Here is a 17,532-nt window from a genome sequence, read left to right on the forward strand (position 1 = left end):
GATTTTCTCTTTTCTACAGAGTATTCATTTTGAAATGAAACCCTTGACTGCTTTCTAGCAGCACTTGGAAACGCGCGCAGAAGGACTGTACATGCTGAGAGTTTAATTGTCTCGTTAGTAAAAGCTGTGTCTCTTTAGTGCGGTGCCTTTGTCTCGCAGAGGTACGGTTGTCTGCAGTGCTTGTAGCCCAAGGTGGGGAGCAGCCAAATCAGAATGGGAGTGGAATATGTTGCAAACCCTCTTATGCTATGTGAGTTTATTTGTTCCGTTTATAAACGTACTTTTTTTATAAAGTAAGCATGGAAAACAGAGTGGAAGAAACTGAAGGACTCATAGGACAGCATTGTGATGGAGGAAAGAGATATTTGTTACAACAAATACAGAATGAGGCCAGGATGGTTGTAGAAAGGTCAGCGAGTAAGGACGGGGACGGGGGGGGGGGGGAGAGTGTTGCAAAACAGTGGTAGAAGCAGTAATGGCAGTCTGCTCGCCTGTGGCAGGTGCTTATTTTGATGTGACACAAATACTTATTTTTGGTGAGCTAGCTGTCTGCATGCATATGGCAACAGGGCTGAAATGAGGCTTACGGGGAGGAGAAATATCGACAGTGACATTGGTGGCTGGAAACCGTAGAAATGAAGCAGATGTGTGTCCCTGGGCTTTGGCTTTCTGTTTAGTTATACAAATTCAGTTAATTTCTTTGAAAACTGTTGACACTGATGTATTTCAGTGGAAGCGTGCTTTCAAGAAAAAAAGGGTCAGTCATAGTTTCTCCATTACTCTAAGCTGAGTCTTGTTGTTCTGTGGAAAATAAATTGATTAGGTTGTAGAGAAACAACCCTGAGTTATTTCCCTCTTCCATCTACCTTTACAGCCAGATGCAGTGTGAAGGCTATGTTGTAGCAACAAATGTAATTAACTATTTTTGCTAAATTTATAACTGTACTCAATATCATTAATCACAAAATGACATGAACTTACTTGTGGAGACTGACGATACTGCTCTTAAATATTTTTATTAATTCGTTTATATTTTCTAGGACATCGCAAGAGCACTGTGTAGAGTGATTATATCCCATGCTGCGAGTGGTTTTTTTCATGATCTTTCTCAGACTTCTGTTCTGTCCTTGGTTACATTTATTGCAAGAGAGCATAGGCTGCTGTGTCCTGTCAGTAGAACGGTCCGGTTTTTGCAGCTTTGAATGCCTTGCACAGGTCCTGCTTTAGCCGGGGCACTACAGATGAACAAAGTGAAACCCAGTCTAGATCAGATGAAGTATGCTTTGTGGACTGACATTTTCATGGTCTCTTCTTACCCTGAAACCTAGCTATGAAAGCAACAGGAGCATGTGGGAAGAATTACTTTAACAAGGAATATGGGTTGGGTTGGGCTTTTTTCCCCTTCTCCTTCTGTATTTTGTTGTGGAACTGTAATTAGCTTCCATTTTTTAATCAATGTCTTACATAGTTATAGAAATCAGAGTCTTGTGTGTACTTTTGGACCAAGCAGACCTCTGCCATGGCCACCTTTATCCGCAGGTATGTGGCATGGGTAGTCCCTTTCCTTCCCATGCCCAGACCCTCAGGGGCACATGGTGGATGCTACAGGGTTGCCCGTTTTTTCCCGTTTCCTCGGTACTTTGTTCTGCAGTCAGATGACTTGGCTGATAGGTAAATGGCATCAGGGAAAAAAAAAAAGGCAATGATAAAAGCAGTCTTAACAGCAATGCCACAGGCTGGCTTCTAGAGCCTGCTGCAGGGGAGGGTTTTGTTAAGGAGCAGCTCTCAGTTTTAAGAGTAAACTGAGATTCCACCTCTTAATTGTCCTGTGCCAAGCTTTGCTTTACTATTTTCCCTGAGAATTCATTGATAGTAGTGATAGAGAAGAGGAAGTTTGTTGTGGTTGTTTAATTATGTCATATGTCCTCCTCTTTTCAAGTATGAAAGCTGTGGAGATAACAGACATAAGCTTTGTTTTCCTACCGGTACTTCACTTCTCAGCTTCCTTTCAACCTTTGGTATCTTAATGATATCCTATTTTTTATGTTGTATGTCTAGTATATTATCTCTTAATTGTTTGAGCTGCTGCAGTAGCCATAGTTATCTTTCTGAGGCTAAGTCAACATGCTCAAGTAAACTCTTTATGGAGCAAAATGGGAGGTGCTGAGGACTCAGTGTCCACGTTATGCACATTTCAGGACTTCTGCCTAAGACTAGTTTTGGACTGGGTCTTTGAACAAAAGTACCTCTGTGGTTGGAGCACATCAAGCGTGCTCCTGGAGCTGGTCTTTTGGCTCAGTTCACCCAGAAGGACTTGAGGCACAGCTCTCCAGTGTGCACTGAGGCAGGATACATGGGAGTGAATTGGGCAAACTGCTTCAAAACCATGCTCCCCATTCTGTTTGAAATACTAATGTAGGTGTACCCTGAGTTGTCCTAGTGCTGCTTTTCTCTTCTCTGAATAGATGAGGCAAAACCAAATTTCTCTTTCCCTGTGCTGTTTTGTGGTTCACACTGAAATCTTAGGATGAAAATATCTTTTTGTTTTCCTTTGCTTCCTTGGTTTCTTATTGCAAGAAGTGGGCCCTGGTATGTTCCCTCCTGTTTCTGACTTACGAACTAAGTAGATGGTGTCTAAACCAAACCAACAAAGAGAGCAAGCCATTGAGGACCTTACAGTGGTTTTGCCTGATTGTGACTACTGTTTGTTTTTTGCTGGCTTAGGCCATCTGTTTTCACAGCACCTGATCCCCTTGGATGCGAGGGGAATGCAGGAGAGCAATGTTGTGGTGATTTTTTGAAGTCCACAGATAAACCCTAGACATCAGTTCAGTTATATCTTCCATAATTATTTTGCCATAAGATCTGAGACAACTAACTTTTTCTGTTTTCTTGCTGTGCTTCCTAGTAAATTTATTGAAGACTACGAGATACTGAGAGTCACATAATACATGTTAATGTGTCCCTTCTGAACACTGAGTCAGATCTTTTCTCAGGATATAAAAAGTTCTGCTTATGAAAGTATTTTTGTTTTGCTCTGTTCTTCTTGGTGGTTTGCATTTCTTTCTTGTTACTTAGGAGGTCACAATATTGCTGTTTGCCAGCCAGCCAGCAACTCTTCCAGAAATACCAGGGTCACCGGCATCTTTTTTTGAGTGCTGAAAATACGTAAGCGTGTTGGGGCAAGAATGCTTTCCCTGTGTTTACAGAGCACAGTGCAGCAGAACCATGGTTTCATTTGGGACATTTGTATGTGTGCTGATACTCTAATAAGAGTCATGGTTATTGAAGTTTCCATTAAAATAATTCCTGAACTTTCTGCAGCAAGACACCTCCTTGTTCAGTTTGCCTCAAGGACTGGCTGTAGTACTGAATTTCTGTTAGAAGCCCTTGAAGATACAGACATGCTTTTTCTCTCTGATTTTGTCATTTGCTTCATCATGGAAAAAATGTGAGTGGATCTTGGGCACTCTGTCACCCTGCTAACCAAACTGGGTCGTTGATGGCTTCAGAGGGAAGGTCCAACTTTTGCAGCACTTACTATGTGAAAATCCACCGGTTCATTCTAGCAACTGGTGGCTGTGCCTGATAAAGCATATCAAAGATCTGCAGCTTACTGTATTGTCTTTCACTGTTCTCCATGTTTCTTTTAATATCTGATTTAATTTTAAACATTTTTTAAAATAAAGCAGATCAGTTATTAAAGTCACTGTTTTACTCAATATTAAAACCTTTAAATGCAATTCAAGGCTGTTATTTCTCCATAAATAGCCTAGCTCTTTACGTGGTGGCAACCTGTGACTGCTGGGATGCTTTTCCCTTGGCAGACCATGGGATACAGCTCTGCCCGGTGACCTGATACTCTGCTGCTGCTTCAGGTTTGGATTACAAGCAGCACAGTGTGGGTGTTTCTGAAAGACAAAAGTCTCAGATAAGGTTGTGAAGAGGCAAGTCGTTGAATCTTTCTCCCCTTCCCTCCCCTCTGTGGCCGATCAGGGGAGACCATGATTACACCCAGCCAGCACTGTCCCATCTTTCTGTCTTTTACTAGACCTGCGTGCAGAGGACCCGTGACTGTCATGTGCTTCTGGAAATTCATAGGTAGATGAAAGATATGATGAAAGTTTTCCTTACCTTTTTTGAGCCCAGCCTGCTGAGAGTAGTGTAAATCTAGAAGGACAGCCCTGCAGAGCGCTCTGCACAGATTCAGCTTTACCCTGTGGTTCAGCTAAGAGCAGCTTTAGTCTAAGAAGTGCGTGTTTTGAGGGGTGAGTGCAGAAGCTTAGGGTGCTTGTCTTGTATCTTGCCAGCTCCTGTACAGGTCTTCCCATTCAACCTCTAACTTAATCATGTTCTATAAATGTAAACCTTTAGATACTGGCTTTTTATATTTATTGAACTTGCTTGTGACAGACATTGCAATTCTCGATTTCATGTGTTCTGATACTAATATGATGGTCTGGTAACAATTGATAGAACAAATGTAATTTTTTTTTTTTTAAGTGGTAATGAAGTAGGCATGTGTATGTATTTCCATTTTCCCACAAAACAAAATTCTGAGTGCTGACTGAGGCAGAAAACTTTAGTCCCTAGTCCGTTTATGCAAAATTGCTAATCTGACCTATTACCTGTTGCATTGGGGTAGTGGTTCATGATCTTATTTTCCAGTGTGAGACTGAAAATAAAATATCATACACAGGTTGACTTCACTCCTATATTTAAAAAATGAAAAGTATTCAGTGACAGATGAAGAATTATAATTAGACGTAATTTGCATGAAGGCATATTGCCAGGAAGAAGTAAATTCTACATTGATTTAACATTTTGACGTGATCTGTAATTTTACCATGTAATAGCAAAAAGAAAAGGAGGTAAATAGTGAAGATAGTTGCTCAACCTGATTCTTGTCAAGTCTTCACATGGTGAAGATGTGTTTCATAGCTATGAACAAAAGAAAGAACTTTGTAGGAAAACCTGGTGATTATTGAGCTTTCCAAATATTTTACATGATGCAATGACATAACTTTTTCTGAAAGTAAGCTTAGGTATTTGTGTGTTAGTACTGATCAGCTTCACTGCCAGGTAGATTTTGTGACCTCTGCAGGAAGGTCACAATTTCTCCAAATTTTGAGGAAGTTAATGTTGAGTTGCTCTTGGTTTTATTTGTGCAAGACCAAGTACAAAAATACCTCAATTAAAAAATATTCGCACCTAAGCTGGTTTTATTATTTACGTGAAACTTGGATGTTGGCTCTTGAGGCTTTGATTCTTGATAATGTAGTTAAGGGCTAATTTAACTGCACACAGTGAAAAATAATTTATGAGCACAGCTATTATCTATCTAAGATTCTCCACTTTGTACGGGATGGGGACTGGCTCTAACAATATACTTTGTTTAACAGCGTGGTCTCCAGCTTCAATTTATTGTGTGTCCTGACACTAATTAACAAATAAGTCAACAAAGTACTGACAGTCTGGTTGTAAAGTGCTGCAGCTCTGCCTGTGTAAGTCCTATATAAACACTGTAGAGTGAAGTAACAGCTTCAACAGACCTTAAGACCTTTACATCCTACAAGAGTTGAAGTGAGCATGGCAGGAGTGGGGCTTTATTCCAGAACATGGGAAAGGTGAGTGCTGAAATCTGAGGTCCTGTGGTATTGGAGGGACACCATGGCTTCTGCTGCATTCAATGATCATCATCTGCAGAGTCTTTCATTTATGTCTCTCTTTGGCTACCCAAAATGTAGGTGCTGCAATGTAATCAGGTACCCAACAAATAACAAATTGGAACTCTCTTCTTCCTTCTTCCTATTTACATCAGTAAATCTTGAGAGGTAGGTGAGGGACCTATTTAAATGCAAGAGAACTTCTTTAAATAAAAGCCTTTACACTGTGGCTTTTAGGAGAAAAAGCTTGATGGAAAAGGCAAAACAAAGTCAAAGACATAATTTATATTCATCTTCTGTCATGAGGAGGATTCATGATTTGAATGGGTTGTTTAAAACTCTTTTTGCAGTTATTTCACAATATGTACTTTGCTTTTCCTCCTGGTAGGCAAGGTATAGAAGAATTGACATTTGCCACTTTAAAACAAAGTACAATTTCACTGGATTTCAAGTTGCTGCAGATTGTCGTGGAATATTACTAAAATTACTAAACTAAAATTATTTTCTACCATCTACAGTTTGTGTGTAAGCTACCTCTCTGTTGATCCTGAATCACAAGCTCACTCCATCCATCCTGGCTCTGTAAGGAGAGACAGCCATTCCTCTTTCCGTTACAGCTGACACTTGAAAATTCTCTGCTATTTTTAGATTATTTTCAATCTCATTTCTGTCCTTTGAAAAGAAAGAAAAAAAAATTCCTAGCCTTTAAATTTTTAACTTCCAGTGGGAGTTGCTATTGCAAAGAAGCCGGCTAGTCAATAGAGTCTCATTAACACATTTTAACAGGTTCTGTTATATAAGTTTGCATTATTGTGAAGGCTGTTCTGTAGGGTTGTAGGAAATTGTTGGAACTTGATTTAAAATAAAGCCACGCAGATTTTGAAAGTGTGGCTGGTTGCTCCCAAGTAATAATTTGTGAAAATATAACGTGGCAGTTGGAAAAGAAGTGTAGACTGGAGATTGTACCACAGATTTTTTTCTTTGCGCAGACGTCATGTTGAGGCACTGGTACTGTCTTAGGCAACAGGACAGATTTGGCTGGTTAGGCTTGCTAGGCATCTGTCAGTATTGGGCTGCACCCGAAATCTGTACTGCCCTTCTAAGCCAAATTGTTTTAATCAAATGAATATTCTCTTTCATTTTTTTCCCCTGAATGTTTTAACCTAGAGCAATAGGCCTACTAGATATGTGGCTTTAGGGATATGTATATTTTTCATGGTTCTGAAATTAGTTTGTGAAGGAACAAAGCGTTATAGATGACTTCTTTTCAGCTAACATCTCTTGGACTCAAAATGCCCCTTACAATTGACTGAAAACTCTTTGGGTCTGTATTTGTTAGAGTAACTTAATGTGGGAATTCTTAGCAAACTGTATAAATAACGATGATTATGTTGCAAGTCTTTATTTCACTTATAGCACTTACTGTTTCTCTTGTTCCACTTCTAAAACTTTTGTTTTCAACTTGACTTGATAAATTTAGAAATCATATTATAGTCATAAAATACATTACTTGCAAAATCTCCAGAATTGGAACAGTGCAGAGGAACTAGTCGAATAAAGTCCACTAGCTTGCTAATGGACCTGTCCTTCTGTCTGCTGCTCAACATATGCAGAAGCATGCAAACAAAGGAAAAAAGTATTTTGCAATACATGTAACATTTTGAATATCTACTAGTGAGAGCAATTTGCCTTTTTTTTTTCTTTTCCCTCCTTCAGCTGTCAGCTGAAGTTGACTCAAATTCATTTGTGTGGATGTCATCGTGGGCTGGAAGGTTCCTGCTAGCCACGTGATTCCTTAAGCCAGAGGTTCTCCCATTGCAAGGGGAGGAGAGGGGCCATACAGAAAGAGAGCTGAAAAGCATCTCAATCCAGCTGTCTATAACTGAGTCTGTAAAGACTTCATGTTAATTTGTAGGCCTTAACAGAAAAAATTCCTTTTTTTCCTTCCTGAAAAGAGAGGTAGGAGGAGAAAGCGGAAAGCAAAGCTAATCGATAATCAATAACAACAATATTAATAACTGTTCATGTTTTAAGAGACAAAATGGTGGTTTGGTTGACTGTGCTTAACTGCACAATAAGAAAAAAAAAAAAAAGTCTTTACTTGAAATCAAACATGCCATTAAATATTGATTCAGCCGACAGGAAGCGTAGAAGAACTTCTGATACTGTGTGCTTAATTCTTTACATTCATTAGATAAACAAGGATACTTGAGTCAGAAATGGAATCTTGTTATTTTTTAAATGTGCAGCTTTGATGTTTGACTTAAGATGCATATGCCTAATATATGGAATAGAAGTTAGGGGTTTTTTTTCTTTTACAGGGCATACATTAGATATGCTATTTTCAAAAGACCTCCCTGGTAAGATTTTGCATAGCTGTTCCCAGTAGTTCTTGGAATCGAATTCTTACAGTCTTTAAGTCTTGTTTAATGGACATGTGAAGTCTGCGCTGTAAGGTACTAAGTGCCTCTAACCTCTGACCAACTTGGACGAAAGCACAACAGATAAATCTTTTGGAAAATGCTCACGGCTTGACAGGACCAGTGTTAAAGACAGGATGTAATGAGGAAATGTTCCTGTTAAGGGCATTATTTGCAAAGAGACCAGGTACAACATTAGCTCCAAATTTCCTTTGTTTAGACAGCGTGATGCTTAGTAAGAGCTGTCTGTGTTTCTAGGAGGTTTGTGTTTGGACTGCACTAACAGAAGAAATGGCCAGAGGCTTCCAGAAGAGAGTTGGAGTCTTTGCAGTGTTGCTCATGCCCACAGGGAAATTACACCAGCAGATAATCAGACTTTTATCCAAGACTTTTGTAACCTTTCCCATCTTTTTCCAGTTTTTAAAACTTGGTTCTGATTTGATAACAGCATGTAGGAAAGCAAAAGGATTTTACTTGTTTTGCTCTGTCTGGCTCCCTATTTGGGACTGACATTGCTAGTAAGATACAGGTTATGAAAGAGATTCTATCTATCTCATATGTACATGTAAGTTACTAATGAGACAATATGAATAATGTTTTACTTGCTGCTTGGCAATGTGGCACCAACTAGAAGCAGGGAGCATTCTTAAAAGTACCATGTGAACATGAGAATTTATTGTAAATTGTTTCATAATCCCAATATACCATTTAAGAGAAACATACGCACACCCCACGCCTCACCCCAGGTGGAATCCATAGTGATCAGTAACTAAATCTTTCTGCTGAGAATGTTAAATAATACATATATCTTCAGTTATGAAACATTGCTGCTGCTGGAATTTGCTGTGGATACAGAGGTAAACAAAAGGTCTGCTAGTCTTCACCGAAGTCATGTTTTCTTATGTGTCAGATACTTTAATTTGGTATTTGATTATAGTTTTCCACAAACGAGTCCAAAAATCTTAACTACATAAAGCTGTTGTTACTTGCTTTTTATACATACATATATATGTGTGTATATAGCATTTCAGTAAATGTGTGCATCCTTTGGATGAAAATACTCTGAGTTGTCTTTGCAGTCCATTATTTCTGAATAATCAGATGCTTGAATCATGTTGAATCAACTCAGAAAGCACCTACTTGTAGCGTGAATGACTAGATGTTCATCAAATGGGTGGCATTTTTTAAGACAAGTTTTGCTTAGCTATCTATGCTTAATATCATCATAAAGCGTACCTGTTGATAATAGAAGGTGGGAGCTGCATCTCAGAGAGGTTTTCAGAGTACGCTTGTCCTTAGCCGTGATGGCTTCAGTACGGTGTGGTTTCTGCCCTGCACTGCGTGCAGGAGACCAGCTCTGGGAAAGGAAGGTGGTCGCTGCTGTAGTGGAGGTGTGTTTGAATATGATCTGCGTGCTCAGGTTAACTGAGCCTGCGGCCTCTTGCTTTGTCTGATATAGGGGATGGAAAAGGAGGAGATAAAAGATGACATTTTTTTTAAACATACAGGGAAAGGCTACTGAAGAGAATGTGCTGGTTTCTGAGCCCTGATGAAGCACTGGGAGGACTTTTGTGCTTTTTTGCTTACCCCTGCTCAGAGATAGAGACAATTTGGTGGTGACTGTTTGCTCTTCAGGGGTTGGTAATGGTTTTGTGTCCGTAATCGGGTACTGAAAGTGAATCAGACCATACGGAAGACATTTTTGATCAGGCACAGTGTTTTCTAAGTGTTATAAAAAAATGCGTGCGTGATGTGGCTGTATTTAAAATGTAGTACATCTGTTAAGCATTTAATCCTTTCCAAGATTTCAGGAGGTGACAAAGTTGGAAATTGTCTTAAAATTTAGATTAAGATTTTTTTCCCAAGCTAGGATATTTGCCTGCTAAGCCTCTGTGCTTGCCAGGCCTTCATTGAAGTAGCGTATTTGATAAACACTTAGATAAACTGCATTACATATGTATTTTGGGATTTAAATTATTATTGGACTTGTATGAGCCTAGTATTACCCATAAACAAACACGCAGCTGATCTGGTCGTAAGTTTATGTGCGTTCTGTTGCTGCTGCTGTAATAGAGAAGGCTTGGCTGCGTTAGATTGTGCTGACAGTGCATTATTTAGAGTAAAGGATTTGTTAATTCTTGCACTGCTTAGTAAGTCCAGGAGTTGGACCATACCCCACTGATACTTGGTGCAGCTTTTTAAACACTAAATCCTAATTCAAGTGTCCCTCTGTTAAAGTTTACCATTATGATGGTTTCATTTTAAAGAAGAGCCAACTTTTTTTAATAGAAGAATTACGGATTTGTGGAAATAATGTGATTGTATGTGTTAAATGTGATCTTCGTGGCATTATGGTAACACAACGGTCTGTGTGGGAGAAATAAATAATAGTTCAGGAACTGCATTTAACATACATTGAGTATGACTATAGTTCACTTAAATGAGACAACTTTAAATGTAGCAAATGACTTTCACAAATACAAGTAAAGCAAAATGGTGTTCTAAAAGTCCTTACTGCTGTATTTAAGTGATTCTGTATAAAATGAACACTAAGTACAAGAGTTAAAGCTATAAACACGGAATTTGGGATCAGAAGAAGGATGGCTGGGAGTATTTATGAGAATTTTTATTGCCCTTTCAATGTATATGTAAAATTACAACTCTGCTGCAATGACTATTAGAAGACGATCTTCTGGAAAATTAGCCAGTGAAGTGTAGCTAATATTAGATGGTCATTGGTAGGGTTCATCCTTTGATTTTTATTTATCGAATGAGGCACTTCTCAGACAAGAAGCAGCGTTCAGTTAATTAAGAAGTCTGTGGTGCTACCTGGGCTTCTCGGTGGGTGAGGAGCTGGTGGCGCTGAGCCCAGTGAGGTGCTCGCACACAGCAAAGGCAAACGCAGTGAGTTGGTAATGCTGGTAACTTACTCCAGATGTGTTACCCACTCCACGCATCAGAGGGGGGGTGCATTATGGGATGGCAGCTTGAATTCAGTGTTGGGCTGTAGTCTAGCAAAACCAGCAAGGATTCCATCCCTGTGCTTGAGTTGTTAATGGTTCTGCCAGAGCCTTGTAGGATAAAGAAATGGTTTTCATTTTTTGAGCATAGTTAGCTTTTTTTGTGATAAGACTTTGCCACATCTCATAAACTGAAGAAAGCTCCCTTCCAAATGCCCTTTCTGTCAAGAAAACTTAAAATAAATGTCTTGATTTATATACACTTGGATATTTTTATACTAATACATAGTTGAGCCATAACAAATGAAGGATGAAATTTTACTCTCTAGTATTTACTCTTTCCATTGTCAGGGGGCAAAAATCTACCACATAGGCACAGTACACAAACTGGAAAGAACACTGGGTATTTATATAACTAGTGTAGAATAAATGTATGTTACTTCTATATGGATACTGTGGTAAGAGGGAGCCAAGTGCTTGGTTTGAAAACTCTGTCTACAGTCCCTATCTTTAGTTTCTTAATGAATAAACTCATCTGTAGCTATGTAGCCCATTCCTGAAAGAATGTTGTCTAGACATTTGACTGTCTGAATATATTATTTTTCTGAGGTGCCCATTCACTAGTCTGCCAGAGGAGGTAAGTCACCCCTAATCAAACTCCACTTACAGCTGTTGTTAGGTGTCTTGGTGTTTGTGTTCTGTGGTGTTCCTGCTTGCTCTAACAAAGCTTCTGGAACAGTTTACTTCAGTTTCCTGTTGTGTGAAGTTTAACTATTGCTAATGTAAGGTGGTGATTTTGGTTGGGTTTTTTTTATGTGGAACTTACCAAACACATCCTGAAAATGTGACAATGAAGTGTTGGCTTGCTGTAACTGAGATTTCTACTGTACATTCTACTATGTGACTCCTAAAACCAGGTTTAAATCCCTAGCAGTCATACCTGTGATCACTTCTAAAATGTATTTGTGGCAGAACGAGTGATAGGAAGTGTCAAGGTAGGGTAATGAGCTCATTTATTGATGAGAAGCTATGCTAATGCGTTGTTGACAGTTATTCTCAAAATGATGTTTTTGAGGTTTGTCTGGAAATCCAGGTGCTTGCTACTGTAGCAGAGTTAAACAGATTAAATAGTGAGTAGTTAAAATTAGTATTGTTCCATGGGACACAGAGTGTATTGCTTGATAATTCTGTCTTGGACGCTGCTTGTCTGCAAATCCTCTTTTTGTGCTGAGATGGGAATATTTTCTCATATCCCATCATGGTCTCATATTTTCTACCTATAGCATTTTTCTCCCAGTTTGAAGTGAGGGGAAGACCAGGGGAGAATTGTGATTTCCCTTTTTAGTATGGCAGTATAAATAATTTGTAAAAATAATTAGAGATCTTAAAAAGGTGCATCTGTATTAGGACATTAAATGAGAATTGATAGGGGGACTGTGGAGATACCAGGCGTTGTTGTTTCAAAAACAGGGTTTTGAAAGAAGAATTGCAGGTTCAGCACAGCAGCATTTGAAATCTCCACAGATTTGGGTAGGTGCAGTATTTTAAGGAAGGGTGTCCACTGTATCTCCTTGGTGAGTTCTCATCGTGTGGTCTGGTGTTTTGTTTTACTTTCCTGTACTCAGGTGGCAGGTACTCATCAGTGATGTTTTCCCAGTTGCTTGTCTGCATCTTTTTGTTTGGTTTTCAGTTCCTGCAGTTGTGGTTGGAGCCAAGTGTTGTGCCTTGACACTTAGAGAGGAGAAGTTGTCATGAACTATATTTTTCAGTCTTTTTTTAATACAAAGCAGATAATGATTTTCTTACTGCAGCGTTACAGTAGCTCTAGAAGAGAGAGGAGTTTTAAGTGATATTTGGAAGTGTTTCTTTAGCGATCTAAAGTTTTCTGATGCTGCCTAGCATTTGGGGCAATTCATGCTGTTTCCTGAAACAGCATCCAGGTTTTTGGATGTTGGAGATGGAAGGAGCATACTGCAGCAGCAACAGTATATCCAAGATGGTTTTTGTTGTTCATTTGTGATGAGCTCTCCCCAAAGTAAATTCCAAGACCTTTAAGACATGGAGGAGCCTCTGCTTGTCCATGTGTAGAAGTGATTGATTCAGTAAATGTATCCAGCTAGTAGTTGACTGTTCTGAATACAGACTACTTAGCATGAGCATGGCTGTTCATGTGAATACTACTTCTGCTGTGAATGTGTCTCTGTGTGGAAAAATTTGAGTTTTTGAACTCTTGGTATACACCGTACAAAAAAATCTATGTCTTGTTAGTTGCAGTTTTATCAGCCAAGACAGCAGAGAGATCAAGTGTATGTAATATGTGAAAAGCTGAAAGGTAAGTGCTAATGGAAATGTTTACCAGCACAGTCTGTAGGTTGTTGAGTTCCTTCATGTTTACCTTTAAAATATACTATTATGAGATTTGGAGCTTTGATTAGTTTAAAATATATTCCAGTTCTTAATTTAATTTTTTTTTTAATAAAATCTACTTTACTAAGAAGCTAGTTGGGGGGGGGGGGGGGCGGGGGAATGTTTCAAAGGAACCTGAAGTGAAAGGAAGATGAATGGCTGATTTTTTGGTCCTGTGGGAGATGATTAGTTCCCATGGTCTTCTGAGCACAGAGATGATGGTGCTTCTCTCTTTTGTGAGTTCAGATGCTGGGGTCTCTCTGTGGAGGTTAGTTTTTCTTTTTGGATACTATTTTACATTCTTGACTGCAGATTTTAGGGGCCGCACAGGAGTTGAATTCTTTTCAGTGAAGCACAAGGCTCTACTACCCATGATAACTTGTGTGCTTCTAAAGAAAGATCGTATTTGCTGGTAGATCATTCTCCATCCCCCCCAAAAAACCTGACAGCTGTTTTAAGTAGTTATTTTCAGGGTGGAATGTGAAACTTGGAAGAGAACCAAACTCCTTTATAAACAAACTTAGCAGTTGTGTGTTGTACACCCCCCCCCCCCCCCAATGACTCTGTACATTACAATCTAATGTAGTTGATCATATGTTAATGCTGTAGTTTATTTCCCCCTTTTTATTTACTTTAATTTTCTTTAATGTTTGTTTGCTAATAATTCAAAAGCATAAACAACTGAAGGTAGCGATGGACTTTGTGGTAGGAGTTATAATAGTGTTTGCAATACAATTTGCTGATGTGAAATAGAAAAGGTAGGATTTACAGATAACTGGTGGTATTAGGGTTCCTAGCCATACAACTGAAGAGCAAAACTTACTTCTGAGCAATATCTTACATATTTTACTGCAAGTTTCCAAGGTCCCATAGCACCATGGTAGCTTTCTCAAAATATTGTGGCTTATTTAGATACATTTTCAGTGTTTGTTTTCTTGCAACTGAAGATAAGCCCTGTAGGCATTATAGCAGCAAAAATATTTTAATGGGATGGAAGCTGTTAAGGGAAAATAGTTATTCCTAAATTTTATTTTGTATATTTAATTACCCATTAGATTGTATCTTCTGAGAAGTAAATTCGAGAGGAATTTTTTGATGGTATTTGGAAAAACTGGGAGGCCGTGGGGAAGTGGAAATCAAAGGGATGTTAGGTGACAGTGTGAGGGAAGACATTATAAGAAGTTGCAATCTGTAGAAAACTAGCCCAAGTTGCTTTTTGTGGGGTGTTTCTTGTTTAGTCCTTAAATCTCATAAATTTTGCTTCAGTAATAGAAGAAACATAAACAAAAAAGATGGGAACCAAATGGACAGAGTCCAAAGAGAACAACACAGATAGTTGGATGTCTAGAAAAGAGCAAAGTAATTGCAGTTTTGGTCTGGAGTAAAAAGCTGGATGGGAGAGATAGCCGTGGTCTTCAGCCATGGTGAAGGCTGCCTGCGGAGAGGAAAGCAGATGGGGCAAGAAGCCCTGTATATAAATTGCTGCAAAAGCACTTGACTGTCAGGGAGGACAACAACAACTTGGGCAGAAGTTAAGGAACGTCTGTAGGGACTGCTTTGGATGCCTGGCCTTGGGGCAGGTGAGCACCTGAACTGGTCAGCAGTCCTCTCAGCCTTAGCATTTATTACTCCTGTGATGATAGCTTTCTAGAAGGTGGTAAGTTGTGCATAGTGATGGATTGCTGCTATCACAGCTTAGATGTGCCACTGTAAATGAAGATACAGTATTTCAGCAAGATGGCATTAAAAGAATTTTAATCCTCTTTTTGAATTATTTGCCATAGAGTTGTTGGTGATTTACTGAGCAGGGGGAGATTGTTCTGGCTTTTTTTGAGTCATGAACTGACTTGTCCAGGACACAGACTAAAAGAGAACTGCTGCACTTGAAATGGACAGAGATGATCTTTTCTGACATCAAAAGCTACATTGAGTAATAATGTGATGCTAAAGCTATGCCTTTCCTTTCTATGAAAGCATAGTACCTGGCAGTCTTGGTAGCCCAGCCCAAGAGTAGGAGCCTGGGGGGGCACATGGACGCAGGTTTGCCCACACAAGTTGCAAGATGGTGACCCTGATGTGTGTTGATATCATGGTACCCATTTCTGGAATGAAAATGTGGTGTTGAACAGATAATTGTATGCTTGCCCTGCATCCTAATGACAGTTGCAGAACTGAGTGAGGTGCTTCAGAGGGTTAATGTTCCTTTTTTTCTTTTCTTTTTTTAACACTTAATCAGTCTCTGCTTCTCATTACCGAAGTTTTTCCTCTTGGTAGAAATGCAACATGCAGTGATACTCATTTTTATCTTTATATGCACATGTGTAGGTGTAGAAATCAAGGCATTGATTCTGTTAGTTCAGAATTGAAAAAAAAAAAAAGATATTGCAAACTTATGTTTGAGGGGGTTGTTTTGCTTTTGGGGGTTGTTTTGCAGCCATATAAAATGCCAAGATAGAAGCTGGATGTCTCCTTTGATTCTAGCTGTCAGTGAAGTGGTGCCTCCACTGCAGAGGCAGCCTGTGTCCCTGGCAGGTAGGTGTGACAATCCAGGTCCGTGGTGCCTGTGTGTGAGCAAATCTGACTGTTATGTCTTCTCTTTCTGTGCTTATCTATGTTTGCCTTGGCCAACCGAATCCAATTCCACTTCAGTTAGCCAGGCCTAGATTTGCAGTGCTGGTGATCCCTGGTCTGAAGGTGTTTTTGTCGTGGGTACACTTGTATGGTAAGTTTTGTGTTTAGAAATGCACTCGTTGTTGGAATTTATTCCGCTCTGGTCTCAGAGCTTTGCCTTAACGTTTCCAGGTCTGTTTAACTGGAAACTTCACTCATACTGTCTAAACTTGCAAAACCAAACCAGACACAACTATTTGGAAAGGTTGTTGTGTGAGCTGTTCTTTCTGTATATTTTCCAAATTTATATTGCAAACAGTAAGATGAAAGTGAAAAAAAAGGTGATTTGGGTGAAAGTATAAGCCACAAATAGTAAAAGATCGTTTCCTCTTTGGCTTTGTGTAAACAAGAGCACACGTTTATCGTGCAAATATTTTCTCTTCTTATTTTTGCTTTTTTTCTTATCTACTAGTACAATTGTATAGGCTTGCTTATTGATAACCAGGTAAGTATGAAAGTACTTGTATCAAAGATTAAGAAAATAAACTTGATTTTTTGATTGAGACAGTTGGCGAGTTGTGGAAACAATGTGTGTGTGTGAGAGAACATTCTCTGAGGTCAGTACGCCTAATGGTTTTATTGGTAATATTTCAGACTTAATGCCTCTCTCAGCTATGAGGGGAGACAACAAATAATTAATTTAATACCATGTTAGCAGTTCTCTCCTTGCAGTTATCTACAAGGAAGACTAAATAAAAATACCTTAAAAAAAGCATGTGACTAATATCATAATATCCTTGGAGGGGGATTGCTTCAAGGGCTGTTTCTAGGTACGTAAATCTTGAGACTTGTCTTCCCCCTCACACTCACAGTTTGGTTTTGTATGGTGCTTTGGGGGTTTTTTGGTGTCTGCAGTTTTTGTTGGGTGGTTGTTTTTATTTTTTGATTCTGTTTATGTTGCCTTGAAGCAATGTATTTTTAAGGGTCTCAGGAATTTTTAAGGGAATGTATTGTTTTTATTAACTTATACAACGGTTCTTACCTAAAGATTTCTTTGCATCTGTTTTATTAATTTTTACATCTTTAATTTGCTTGTTAAATTGCACAGGGACATGTATAGTACAGAAGGGCTGTCAGTGTATGTTTGTATACAGTTTCCTCAATAATTTGTTCTCCGAGTTTGATATTTGAGTTTTTTATTTGGTTTTGTTCAAGTCTGATATAACAGTGCAAGACTAATAATTTAAATATCCCATTGTAAGCTCCTTACAAGTTAAATATTTTCTACAACATCAAACTTTCACACGTCCCGAACTTGACCAGGCTACACCTTGCATTTAATTTGCAATTTGATATTACAGTGGGAGTGGTGTCCCTAACTCATTTTGATCTATCCATCTACAGGTTGTGGAAATCAAGTTTTAAACTTGGATTGGGGAAAAAAGTGAAGAATAAATAATATTTCTCTCA

General features: G+C 38.9%; 1 protein-coding gene across 3 annotated transcripts in view; it reads left to right on the forward strand.

Annotated features, from left to right (window-relative positions):
• Window positions 1–17,532, forward strand: part of ADCY9 (adenylate cyclase 9) — a 96,881-nt gene that overhangs the window by 3,185 nt on the left and 76,164 nt on the right. The gene's annotated exons all lie outside the window — the stretch shown is intronic.

The sequence above is a fragment of the Athene noctua genome, chromosome 15, assembly GCF_965140245.1.
Source record: "Athene noctua chromosome 15, bAthNoc1.hap1.1, whole genome shotgun sequence".
NCBI lineage: Eukaryota > Metazoa > Chordata > Aves > Strigiformes > Strigidae > Athene > Athene noctua.